General features: G+C 40.2%; 1 non-coding gene across 1 annotated transcript; it reads left to right on the top strand.

Moving 5' to 3' along the window:
• Window positions 1–7,331: 7,331 nt before the first annotated feature.
• LOC115938142 (U6 spliceosomal RNA) lies at window positions 7,332–7,441 on the top strand. Its single transcript, XR_004073333.1, has one exon. It is a non-coding gene; the product is annotated as a U6 spliceosomal RNA (small nuclear RNA).
• The last annotated feature ends 5,621 nt before the right edge of the window (window positions 7,442–13,062 follow it).

Genomic DNA, 13,062 nt, shown 5'->3' with positions numbered 1-13,062 from the left:
ATATTAGAAGAGGAAGAAATTCAGGTACAGAAAATGTTTTTAATAACCTAAACGATGGTGCTTGGTGAGTCTTGGTTCTAAAGGTACCAAATGAGGAAGCCAAAGTTCTCAAACTGCTGCATACTTTGACAAGGAAAATCTATATTTGTCTTCCGATCTACATTTATGACCTAAGTCAGGTAAATACGCCTGGTTTATTTCTTTTAACATTTTTATGCAGACAGTCTGTTATGCACTGTGGTTTCAGATGTGCAATAATTTGTACAATGGTTTATTCCCAAGTATGCCTTAAGCAGAACAAATGTTTTTTTCTATATAGTTCCTTGCCTTAATAAATATGTAATATAAATTTAAGCAAACTTCTATTTTGTATATTTGTAAACTACAAAGTAAAAAAATGAACATTTTGTGGAGTTTGTATTTTGCATACTCAAGGTGAGAATTAAGTTTTAAATAAACCTATAATATTTTATCTGAACATTGTTTTTGTTCTGTTTCTCCCCTGGAAAAGCATGTCATAGAAATTCCAGTTTAAACACAGGGCATGTGAAAATCAGCACACTGAAAGGCCAAACTTCTATCTCAGCAAGAGATTAAAAGAAGACGTTTTTAAGGCTAGTTTTATAGTGAGTACTATCAAAGTTGTGACACTGAAAGCTGAATATTGGAGATCATAGAAGTAAACGTCACCTGGTTCAGTTTGCTCTTTCCAAATGTGCATAAAAAGTACATGAAAGCAATTTCCTTACCTGAATATGAATTTCCAGTTACAGACTGCTCATTCTTCAGTATGCTCAGTTTTTTATAGGAAAGTATAAAATATGCAACATTCCAGTTTCATATTTTAAAAGATCCTTAGGGTTTCTCTTTAAAAGAAAATATAAAAATCTTTCTCAGGGGCTGGGCCTTGCACTCAGAACAGTTTGAGGAACAAAAGAACCTTCCCACAGCAGAGAACCCTAAGAATGTAGTTCCACAGTGCCCTCCTGAGGATTTAAGTATTCATTTATGCTTCCTGTGTGTTACAGATATGTGCTGTAGTCCTCGAGGTTAGACCCAAATTTTCTGGCAGAATGTTTTAAAACTTCGTCTGTCCTCTAGATTAAGCAGACTGAAACGTGTTAATTAGAAACCACTCAGTCACAAAACTTAAGTGTAAAGTAAATTTAAGTACATCTTTTAAGTGATGTTTTTGTAAGCTGGTTGCATATTTCTGAAGTTACTCAGCTTTAAAACTGCACTGATCCTTCTTTGAGGTCAGTACACAAGAGTTTGAATTTTGTTTGTGGGGGTTACAAAATGGAAAAAGCATTTGTGACCCTTGTTGGCACTTGATACATTTGTAATGGTGATGTGGGTGACCAACATTGTCAAGCTGACATCTTTAGGCTGCTTATTAACTATCCATTATATGGAGTATCCAGAAGTGTGGGTGCATCTTATAAATAGAAAACAAATTCATAAGAGCCTCATGGTGGATCAACACAAAGTATTATCCTTGGCTTTTAAGAGTCCAGCATGACTGGAAAACATGGCATGTGCCTTAGCTTAAAAGAAAACAGGTGCATCGATAGGATGGAATTTTATGTGGCCAAGAACATATTCAAGGCATATTTAATGACATGGAAAAATGCTCATGGTATGTTAAGTGGAAAAAGCAGGATCTAGGAGTATAAACGCAATTCCAATTGTATAAGTTGGTGTGTATGCACTGAAAGAGAGAGGGAAGCACCAGAAGCTTTAAGAGGAAGGACTGGAAGGAAATGCCAAAATATTAATACTGGTTTTCTCCATTTAAATTTTCTACAGTTTCCAAATAAGTATTTAACATGGGAAAACTTTAAAAATGCAGGTGCAAATATTTAGGCTTGATTTTTAAAAGAGAAATTAAAGCCATTTAAAAACCCTACACTGGAAATGCATTTTTGTGTTAACCTTGTGGTTGTTGCTCTTGTAATCCACTTTTCTCTTAAACAGAGACTTCTGGCACACGGTTGTGTATGAAAAGTGTTTACTGAATGGCTGATACCATCTTCATGTTTGCTAAGTGCCTATTACCTCAAATAGGAGAAACATCCCCAAATACCAGAACATATTAATTAAAATTTTTCTGATGTCATAGGGAACCATCACTTGCATTAACCTTTTCTAGCCTGAAAAAACAAGCTTCAGTATCCACAATAAGGAAGATTTTCCGAAAATGGCACAGGACAAAACTATCAACATGCACAAACAGCTAACACTATTTACTCTCGTACCTATCAGTTCTGAGTGCCGAGGTGTCCTGTCATTACCACATTACAGAGCCATTTATACTGTATAATAAAAAGCACCTAACAATTGAGATGCCTTCTTAACTACATTTTCTTATGACATTTAATTTTATATGTCCTAGATTTTAACTTGCGCGCACACACAGACACAAGATGAACAATAGTGTTTCCTACACATCAACAGACTTTTTCAGTCTCTCTCTTGTCCAGCAAAATTCCCTTTCCAGCAAAATATTCTTTCTACCTGAAAATCTGCTTAACTTCCTACAATTAATTGTTTCGGTTTGTTAAAAAAGGAACCTTCACCATCTCAAGTAGGACGGTTGAGGGAATAATTCTTTTCCATTCCAAAATTGTTCCAGTTTTTAGAAACATGCAATGTTATTTCATATTTGGAGATTAACAGTTTTTACATATAATTGCTTTACATATAAGGAAGCCCAGGTGAGGCAGTCCTTTTGCCTTGGAAGTGAGTCCACAGGGAAACTATTAAAACAATCAGTGAGTGATGGTACCTATTGTATTTTGATATATGGGAGTATCTAAATTTAATAGCTATGTCAGCCCCCTGTTCTATTGTATGTTCTGGCTTCTGAAGCCCCATTCAACACACCACCACACATACCTAAGTGAATTTGTCGTCCATATTCTAGTTTCTCCCCCCCACCCTTCTTCCTCTCTCAAACACACAGACACAATCCAGTCCTACATAAACCTTTTTAGTTTATGTATTCCATTCTTCTATCATTTTACTTATATATTTTATGTATTCTATTTCTTCATATTTTCTTAGCACCTTCTAGAGGCTAGTGTATAGTGATATGTTTTTTGTTTTTTTTTAAGATTTTATTTGTCAGAGAGAGAACACAGGGAGGGCGGCAGAGGGAGAGGGAGAAGCAGACTCCCCCACTGAGCGGGGAGCCCGGATGCAGTACTCAATTCCAAGACTATGGGATCATGACCTGAGCTGAAGGCAGACGCTTAACTGACTGAGCCACCCAGGCACCCATAGTGACATGTTTTTATAGGGCTAAACTGAATCTATGCTTCCTAAAGTTTGTTTATGAAACTATCATTCACTGTTCACATGCAGAGTCATTCAACAATATTTCATATAAAACTACCAAGAGCTCTCTACCTAATGAATGCTGTGGAATATATCATGGAATGTTCTACCTGTGAAAATGCAAAGGAACTACTGTTAAATCAGAATGCTGTATGAAAATAAAGCCTCTTTTTTTTTTTTTCATATTAAGTGAAACTAAAACGAAAGTTGGAAACAAACACCCTTCGGAAGCCTTTACCTTAGAACAAAAAAGTAAATCTTGAGTAAATTTCTTACCATCTCCTGAAAAACTAATATTCTTAAATCCTGATGCAGGTACCTAGAGCTTCAATGCCCTGGCTGCAGTCAAAACCCAGAGGAAACCAACTGCTGCCATGTTAGCATAAACAGAGAAACTCTTTCGGGCTAATATCTAGGAGGATCCCAGAGCCAGTTAGCTTAGCTGGGCAAAAGGAGGGCGCCTAGGGTAGGAGTATCAATCAAACCACTTCTCTGGAATCACGTACACTGGGAGTCCACCTTTTTAATTGTTTTCCATGATACCGTTGATGTAATACTTCTTCGAATCGCTTCGGTCTTCTCCGGCACCCTAGACAACTCAGCATGTTGCAACCTGCCCTCCCAAATGTCCTCCACTTGTTCTTAAAGGAAAAGGAGGAAATAAATACAACCTCACAACCACAAAAAGTAACTTCACATTTCCAGGATCCCTTTGACATCTGATTATACCTAGCAGAGCATTTTTCACCGATACCGCACAATAATTATAATGATACCCTAAAGTGTGAGGACCATGTGTCATCCTTTTATGTTTCTTTTCATGTCCATCGTACATGATATCATCTAAGCAGAGCAAAAGACAAGAGAAATAGCTCTTTATGGAGACATAGGTAGATAGGTAGATAGGTAGGTAGGTAGATAGACCAACCGATATATGGATGGTGCCTCAGGTGGAGGTTTGGCAATGATCTCAAGTCAATGAGGGCCAACAGTCAAACCTGTCCAGCCCAGAGGGGTTGAGTGGGGTTCTAAAACCCATGTCACCTATGATGTTTGAATCTGTACTCACTGGCATTGGATCAACAGGTTACTGAATGGTGACCAAACCACTGCGACACTCAGATGCTATATCTGCATACCCACTTAAAAGCTAAAATTGGTAAATAACTTACAGAGATATTGAAGGAACTCTAGACACACTCGCTGAAAGCTAGGAGGTAAGTGAATCGGGGTCAGCCACAAGCAGAGACCCTAGACATGACAGATGGAAGGGACTGTTTCAGGAAGCATGTCTCCTGTTTGACCAGGTCACTTCGCTGGTGTATAGTAATCCCTTCTGCACACGCTGGTGAGACCTCTGAAGCCTGTACACTCTCCTTTACCTCCAGTAGGTCCTCACGACGAAGGTAGGGATGAAATGGGAAACTGAGGTTCCCTTTACGAGTTAGTGTTTGGTTTTTGTTTCTCATTCTTGCTGACATACTCAAGGCATTTTTCTCCTAATACTCCCGTCTTCAGTCTGCTGGGCAGGTAAGTTACAAGCAAAATGGATATTCCCCAATTTAGAAGGATTTGCCAATATCCAGATTCTTCCAATAAACCCTCTAAAGAGTCAAAAAGCCAATAAATCATGGAACACTACATCAAAAACTAATGATGTAATGTATGGTGAGTAACATAACAATAAAAAATTAAAAAATAAATAAATAAAATAAAATACCTCCCAGAAAAAAATAAATAAATAAAGAGTCAAAAAGCCCCAGACTTTCTGCCTCCCAACCAATGTGCTATTTCGAGGCAGACTAACAGGGAAGCCCGAGTTTCCCACAGATGTTTCTTAAGCCGGCCACTATACCAGGAGCACAATCTATCCTTGGAGTTCGAGGTAGAAGAAAAAGTTCCTGTTTTGATCCCCAGCTCTGCCCTAGCACACGGCTCTCCTGGTCAAACAGATCTGGCCACTCTGTCCCCTACTCCTTAACCTGCCATGGTCCCCAGTTCCTAGGGGATAAAGATTTAACACGGTCAACCTTCCAACTATGGCCCCTACCTAGTGTCCAGTATTCTCTCCTTAAATAACCAATCACTCCTTAATTGACCCCCAAAGCACCATGCCTGTTTCAGCCTCTGAGCCTTTGCTTACAGAGGTGGGTCTCTGCTGCTTCTGGAAAAAACCATAGTCCCCTGACAGCTCCTATATATCCTTCAAAGCCCAGCTTTTATTAAAAGGCTCCTTCAGGGCGCCTGGGTGGCTCAGTTGGTTAAGCGACTGCCTTCGGCTCAGGTCATGATCCTGGAGTCCCGGGATCGAGTCCCGCATCGGGCTCCCTGCTCGGCGAGGAGCCTGCTTCTCCCTCTGACCCTCCCCCCTCTTATGTACTCTCTCTCATTCTCGCTCTCTCAAATAAATAAATAAAATCTTTAAAAAAAAAAAAAAGGCTCCTTCATTTCAGTCGATCTAGATCTTTCATTAAACTCTTATCCTCACATATTGCAAGGTTTCATGGGTCTGGCTCCTCCAATAGATATGAGTTCCTGGAGGGCACTGGAAACTTTCCTTATTTGCCCTTAAATACCCAATGCTACTGGATTTAATTGAAAAAAAATTAATCAGTTATTGAATAGTTAGCCCCCAATCCTGGCATCTCTTTTCAGAGGACTCTTTCTTGCCAGGTGAATTTCTGCATTGATTCTGGAAAGAATTTTGTTCATTTAGGGGGTTTGTTGTGGTTTGGGGGAGGCAGATGGGTGTCAGGTGACCCACAGGAAACAGGGGACCACTGGGCATGGCCTTCAGGAAGCCAGAATTTGGAAAAAGTCCCCCAAAAGGCAATGTTTTATCCTCATCCTTGGAGGTCTATTGTGCCTTCTTTCAAGGGCAAAATTATGTGTCCTGTATGCCTATGACAATGAAGGGTTTTTTTGTTTTTGTTTTTTTTTAAATCACACTTTAAAAGTTTAACAAAGGGATGCCTGGGTGGCTTAGTCGCTTAAGCGTCTGCCTTTGGCTCAGTTCATGATCCCAGGGTCCTGGGATGGAGCCCCGCATTGGGCTACTTGCTCAGTGGGGAGTCTGCTTCTCCCTCTGCCTGCCACTCCCCCTGCTTGTTCTCTCTCTCTCTCTCTGTTGCTCTCTCTCTGGCAAATTAATAAATAAAATCTTTAAAAAATAAAAAAATTAAAATTAAAAAAAAAATAAAAGCTTAACAAAGGCACTTTACACTGTAGGTTCCTAGGTGAGCCAGTCTACCTGAATAAGAAAGGGTCATCCATCGGTGGCTGTGAAACCACCACCCACCTGGTTTGCCACTCTTCAAGCTTGAAACTCTCCTTGCTGCTTGCATGACAGCAGTTTTCTGACTTCTGAACATGTCTAAGTAAACTGAATCTAGAAAACAGTGCATGAAGTTGACAAATGCCTCCTCTCTGCCTCACAGAGGAATGGGGAACAGACTGCAAGCTGTAAAGCTATAAAATTACACAGACGTTGAAATAAATAAATAAATAAAATTACATAGACTTTCTGAGCAGGAAAGTGTCTTCAAGATCATTTAACTCCAGGGGCGCCTGGGTGGCTCAGTCCTTAAGCATCTGCCTTTGGCTCCGGTCATGATCCCGGGAGTCCCGGGATCCAGCCCCGCATCGGGCTCTCTGCTCAGCAGGAAGCCTGCTTCTCCCTCTCCAGCTCCCCCTGCTTGTGTTCCCTCTCTCTCTGTGTCTCTCTCTGTCAAATAAATAAAGAAAATCTTCAAAAAAAAAAATCCTTTAAAAAAAAAAGGATCATTTAACTCCAGGAGAAAATGGAGGCCCATCTAAACTAGCTTGCCCAAGGTCACATCAAGTTCGGATCAGAACACCAACCACTACCTCAGTCTCGGTTAACAGGCCAGCAGCTGACGGCTGTATCCTGAGAACCCAAGGGAAGATTAGAGGGGCATAAAGAATTTTAAAAAACACCATGCAAAAAGTATGGTTTTAAAAGGAAAGTTCTGGTGCTTGCTTTGGCAGCCCATACATTAAAACTGGAACAATACAGGGAAGATTAGCATGCCCCCCCCCATGTGAGGATGACATGCAAATTCATGAAGTGTTCCATATAATAAAAAAAAAGAAAGGAAGGAAGGAAGGAAGGAAAAAAACAGAGGGAATAAAAAACATTCTAAATTCAGGGTCACATTGTGAGCTGATGTCCAAAAAAAGTATTTCATTGTTCTCTATAGTACTTCTATTAGTGTTGTGCTATCAGCCCCTAAGTCAGTTACTACAATACTTACCACTGTTCCCTTCTATGGAGAACATAGGAGCCATTCCATAAAAGTGTTAATATATATTTCTGGTTTTGTTCTGCTTCTTTCTCTTCCCCTGCAATTCCGTTCAAACATATATAATCTGCTCAAAGACCTACTTGACCAGCCACTGGTGCAAAGGGCAGGGGAACCAAAGATGAACAAGAATATATAAATATGCAAGTCTGCAGATATTTTTTTCCTGGTATCATTGCCCCATAGGGGGTATAAAATGTAACTTAAGTCAAAATCAGCATCCTAGCCAGTAAAAATTGTTTACCTCTCTTAGAAAGTGATTGGATAGTTCTTTAACAGACTCAACCACGTTAACTATAATGACATATACCCTTTTTTTTCCCCTACAATTTTCTTGATTGCTTATTATCTTAGATACATCCAACTTGTTTATCAGGTGCATGTTAAAGCATGTTAAAACGTGTTATTCAGGTTTAGCATGAAGGTTTCAGCCTTATTCAACAAAATATTTCGAACTTCTGTTGGAATTAATGATTCAGGCAAAATGAAACAATCTGCAAACCAAGACACCTTTCTATGGTTTTGGCGATTGTATATCTAGACCAGGGGGACAACCTGATTTTGTTGTAGGCACAATTAACTTTATAGGTAGGGAGCATAACTGACATCTAAGGCTCTTTTGGTGCCAAAGCTTGTAGAAACAGAGGAGTCTTTGCCTAAGGGATTCTTTGCATTAAAGACTTTGTTAGGCAAAGCCACTCCGGCATGGGAGTCTGATTTGCAATTTGTGCCTTTGTAAAAGGATTAGAAGATCCCTATTGTTTAATGTTTGGATCTTAATTTGCATTTGGAAATGCATGACCTCTTCCAGGTTTAGAGTTCTTTATTTTCATTTTCTTGTCCTGATACACAATCGATACTACATGTTAAAAAATTGATAAAACTGCTTGGCCGAATGTTTGCACTAATTAAGGGAGTGTGATAGATTGATTTTCTCTATGAATGGTGGAGTCTACTTGGGCTCCGGCAATACTGATTGAGTAATCTATTTAGGAACTGACAAATAACTCATAGGTATAGGTACACACATATTTCATTTATTTCCTTAATCAGAATGCACGGGCACTTTGTTTAAAAACAAACAACCAAAGAAGAGAGCGCTACAGTGGTCCAATCAGACACTGGGTCTACAAAAGGAAATGACAAGAAAAAAAATCCCCTGGCTGCCTCGGGACACATTTGAACACGTCTGTCCAACGTCTTCTTTTATAAATAAAGGTTAGAGAAAAATTATTTTAGGTTTGTGATAACAATAGTCTCCGCTGTACACACTATTTAATTACCTGTCCCTTGGTAAACAACTTTTAACTAATATTTGCTTTGACAATATTCCCAGATTGGCAACATAAAACCTAGAATAGAAACTGTGTGAGGAGGGACGATTTCTTAGATTGTGGGTTTAGGATGCGTGGTTTATTTGTTTGTTTTCTTTTTAACTCTTCAGTTTCTTGCTCCTTTATCATCATTGACCACAGGAAAACATTTCTCGTGCGTCAGGATGAATGTGCTTGGCATCTGGACTTGGAATTGCTGGTTGAATGAGCTGGAGGTTGATGAAAAGTATTCACATTCATTGAGCACCAATGATATGTCCAGAATTTTGCTAGATGTTTAAGAATTTGTTTTCATACCCATTTTATAGTAGAGAAGACTGAGACCCAGAGGAGTCAAATGACTTGCCCGAGGTCACACCCTCCCCTGTGATCAGAACCCAGGTCTACGGGCTCCTATCCCCAGGCTCTTTCTGCCACATCACACTGCCTCCCAGATGAAGTAAAGCTAATTTCATTTGGAGGATTATCTGCTCCTCACCTCCTTGGAATGTGCTTATTTTTTAATCTAAACAGGGGATATGTTTGGTGCACAGGAAGCTACATGGACAAGACTGACCTAACCCATCCCTCTTGCTAATAGAAACAAGTAATCTTATCTGTCATTCTATTAAAAAGACACCACATTCCTCTATGATCCAGTTTGGAGAATGACTCAAGAAAGGACAGACTGTTTCTGCATCCCAGCACCACCACAGCCTCTATAAAATCATCAAGAGTAAATAAGCCATTGCTTTTCCTCTCCAATATTTCATTCACTGATTCCAAAGCACTTTATGTATGTAATCAATTAGAATAAAGACTCGCAGCCCTCTTGATAGTCCGGCCACTTGGAGGTAAGCCTAAGAAAGTTTTGCTGAAGAGCGCACACTCGGAGAACACCGGCAGACTGTGAGGTCAGCCGAGAGGAGGGGCCTGTTGGCCTGCTGTGCTTTGAGCCCACGTTCTCAGTCTCGTCCCACGGGAGACACTCCCTCTTTGGCATCTTCCACACTGCTCTGCCAACATTCTCCTGATGCTCCCAATATCTAAAGATAATCCCTTTTCCCCTAAACGGGATCGCAACCTAAAATAGATCTGAGTATGTGCCACAGGGCATGAACAAATGACTCAGAGGGCCATTTCAGATCTCAGAGGCAGGGAAGACTCTTCAGAACACAAGGGCACAGTCTGGAAGGTAGCTAGTACTCAAGGAACAAATGAGGGACAGCTGGGAAGAAGTTCCAAAGAACGTGTCACCTGAAGGCTTCTTTGCAGGAGGCAGACGGCTGAGGCCCAAGTACCCCACATTTCCGTCACTGCACGACCTCATTCTGGCCTGACTTATCCAGGTCCTCATCCTCAGCCTGCACATGAGGCCATAAATTGACCATAAATTAACAGACAAGACCCAGGGGTCCCCTAACCTAGGCATAGGTGGCAAATGGACAGATTTTTAAAAAACATTTTAAAAATTTAAATTCAATTAATTACCATATAATGTATTATTGGTTTCGGAGGTACAGGTCTGTGATTCATCAGTCTTATATAATACCCAGTGCTCATTACATCACATGCCCTCCTTAATGTCCTCACCCAGTTACCCCATCCCTCAAATGGACAGATTTTTAATGTGTGGATGTGATTCAGCATCAGGGATGTCATAAGGGAAATGAGTCTCTCCTAGAAAATGTGTTGATTGGGCACATTTTCTACATTCGGGTTTTGTTGCTGTTTATGTTTCTCCTTTTGTTCATTCATATCATCTGACTTTGGTTTGTATTCAATTCCTAAGTGTCCAACAGTAAGGCAATGGTTAAGTAAGTCCTAGAATGGACTACCATGCTCCATTAAAATTATCTGGTAAACAATAATAAATAGAGCTAACATTTATTGAGGTTTACTGCATGCTGTTCCTATACTCAACATTTTACATACATTTTTTTCATTGAGTTCCCACAATAACCCTGTGAGATAGGCAGTATTATTCCCCTCATTTTAAGGCTGAGGAAGCTAAGGCAAAGAGAGTCCAGAGTCACAAAACCGTTGAGCAGTGAGGCTGGGATTTAAACCTGATTCTGAGTCCCGTGTTCTTTTCTTTTTTTTTTTTTTTTTTAAGATTTTATTTATTTATTTGACAGAGAGAGACACAGCGAGAGAGGGAACACAAGCAGGGGGAGTGGGAGAGGGAGACACAGGCTTCCTGCTGAGCAGGGAGCCCGATGTGGGGCTCGATCCCAGGACCCTGGGATCATGACCTGAGCTGAAGGCAGACGCTTAACCGACTGAGCCACCCAGGCGCTCCTGAGTCCCATGTTCTTGAGCCATATATTATTCTACACACAAAGAAGAATGTTCTGAAGCTAATGAGATGGGAAACACTATATAATAGGATCCAACTTGGTAAAATAGATTCACATTGGTGTGTTTTGGGGTATATTTCCATTGAGAAAACTCTAGAAGGACCACTCAAACATCAGTTCCTTGGGGCAGCCTTCCCAGACCATAATAAAGCCATGCCACCCTGCCCCTGTTATTCTTTATCTCATTCACATGCTCGATCTCTCCTCACGTCACTTATCATTACTTGAGATATAATATATGCTGCATCCATTTATTGCCTAGCTCCCCTCTAGAATGAGGGGGTAGGACAATTTCTAGTAAAATGCCTGGCATGTTGCAGGTACTCAATAAATATTTGTTGACTCGAGTAAGAGTACCAAACCCTTAATGTTGGTGGTTTTTTCCTCTCACTGTCAAAGAGGAACAAATTAGATTCTCTTTTCTTTTTAAGTAGGCTCCACACCCAATGTGGGGCTTGAACTCATGACCCTGAGATCAGGAGTCCATGTTCTACCAACTGAGCTAGCCAGGCACCCCAGAACAATTTAGGTTCTTGATACCTAAGTGGATTAGGCTTTTTTTTTTTTTTATGTTTCAATTTAAATCCTCTGAGTAAAAAAGAAAAAAAAAATCATTCCACTTAATGATCAAGAAGTTAAAATGGTCTTCTTCAAAATGTAGAAAGTTGATCTCCCCCATAGTGGAAGGTTCTTTCAATTGCAGGAGGCCATTGGAAATCTCCTTAGATAAACTTGCTTTGAGTCAAAAGAGACTCATTAATGTTTCAACTGCTAATCCATTTAGTGTCCTATTCACCTAGATGGCTTTTCTGAGCACCCCCCTGGTGGTTTTAGAAAGATAAGCCTTCCAGTCACCAGGCTCAATTTGGCAAAAGCAAAGGACAATTGACTGCAGATGAAGGGACTGACTCAGTTTTTGAGATGAATGGATAGCCGCCTATCTGGCCAATGTGAAAATGAAAGGAACACTTGGAATGAACAGATACCAGTTGTTTATGTGTTATCCCAATTATAAGCTCCCCTTTCTCCTCTAAAAAGGATTAGGCCTCCTGTGAATGGGAATCTTGTCTTCAAGTCCTATGGCCTTGACCTTCCTTTGTACTGTCCTACTAGTTTAAACCATGCGTGGCAGTTTGAGATTTTGCGTTCTCAACCGTGTCCTTCTGAAAGGCGAGTCTTGTCCCATCAGCAGCCCCACAAACCATCTCAAAGTCAGAAGCAAAGCATCCTTGCATTCCATGCTGAGGAGGGGGCTGCGTTGGCCAGTTTCCTTCTCCCTTCCCCAAACAGAACCAGGCTCCTATATAAAATTCACAAATTCTTGGCAGGAAAGAAATCCTCCCATTGGAAGGAACAGATGTTCTACGAGTAACTTTTGCCATTCTACCCTGTTCCTAATAATCGTAGTTTTAAAGTGTGGGGGGATGTTAACTTTTTTTTTTTAATGTCAACATGTTCTAGGCAGCTTTTCCATCTCCATCTGTGGCATACACATCACCAATCCTCCTGCCGCCCCTTTTTAAATTTCCAGAGACTAGTTGGGAATTGGAAAGATATTTAAAAGTTGAAAGCGGAAAATTCACTTGAATAAGTATGCTAATGTATAACCTAATGCAGAAAGTAATATGATGTTTCCCTCCCAGTTGTAAATCTCAGAAACTTACTTTCCCTTTGTCCTCTTAGAACTTGGAGGGGTCTACCAGACTTTTAACAAGGTAACTATGACCA

The sequence above is a fragment of the Leptonychotes weddellii genome, chromosome 14 (assembly GCF_054177405.1).
Source record: "Leptonychotes weddellii isolate Sample4059 chromosome 14, ASM5417740v2, whole genome shotgun sequence".
NCBI lineage: Eukaryota > Metazoa > Chordata > Mammalia > Carnivora > Phocidae > Leptonychotes > Leptonychotes weddellii.
The sequence above is the reverse complement of the archived record's forward strand: the minus strand, read 5'-3'. Positions and strand labels throughout refer to the sequence as shown.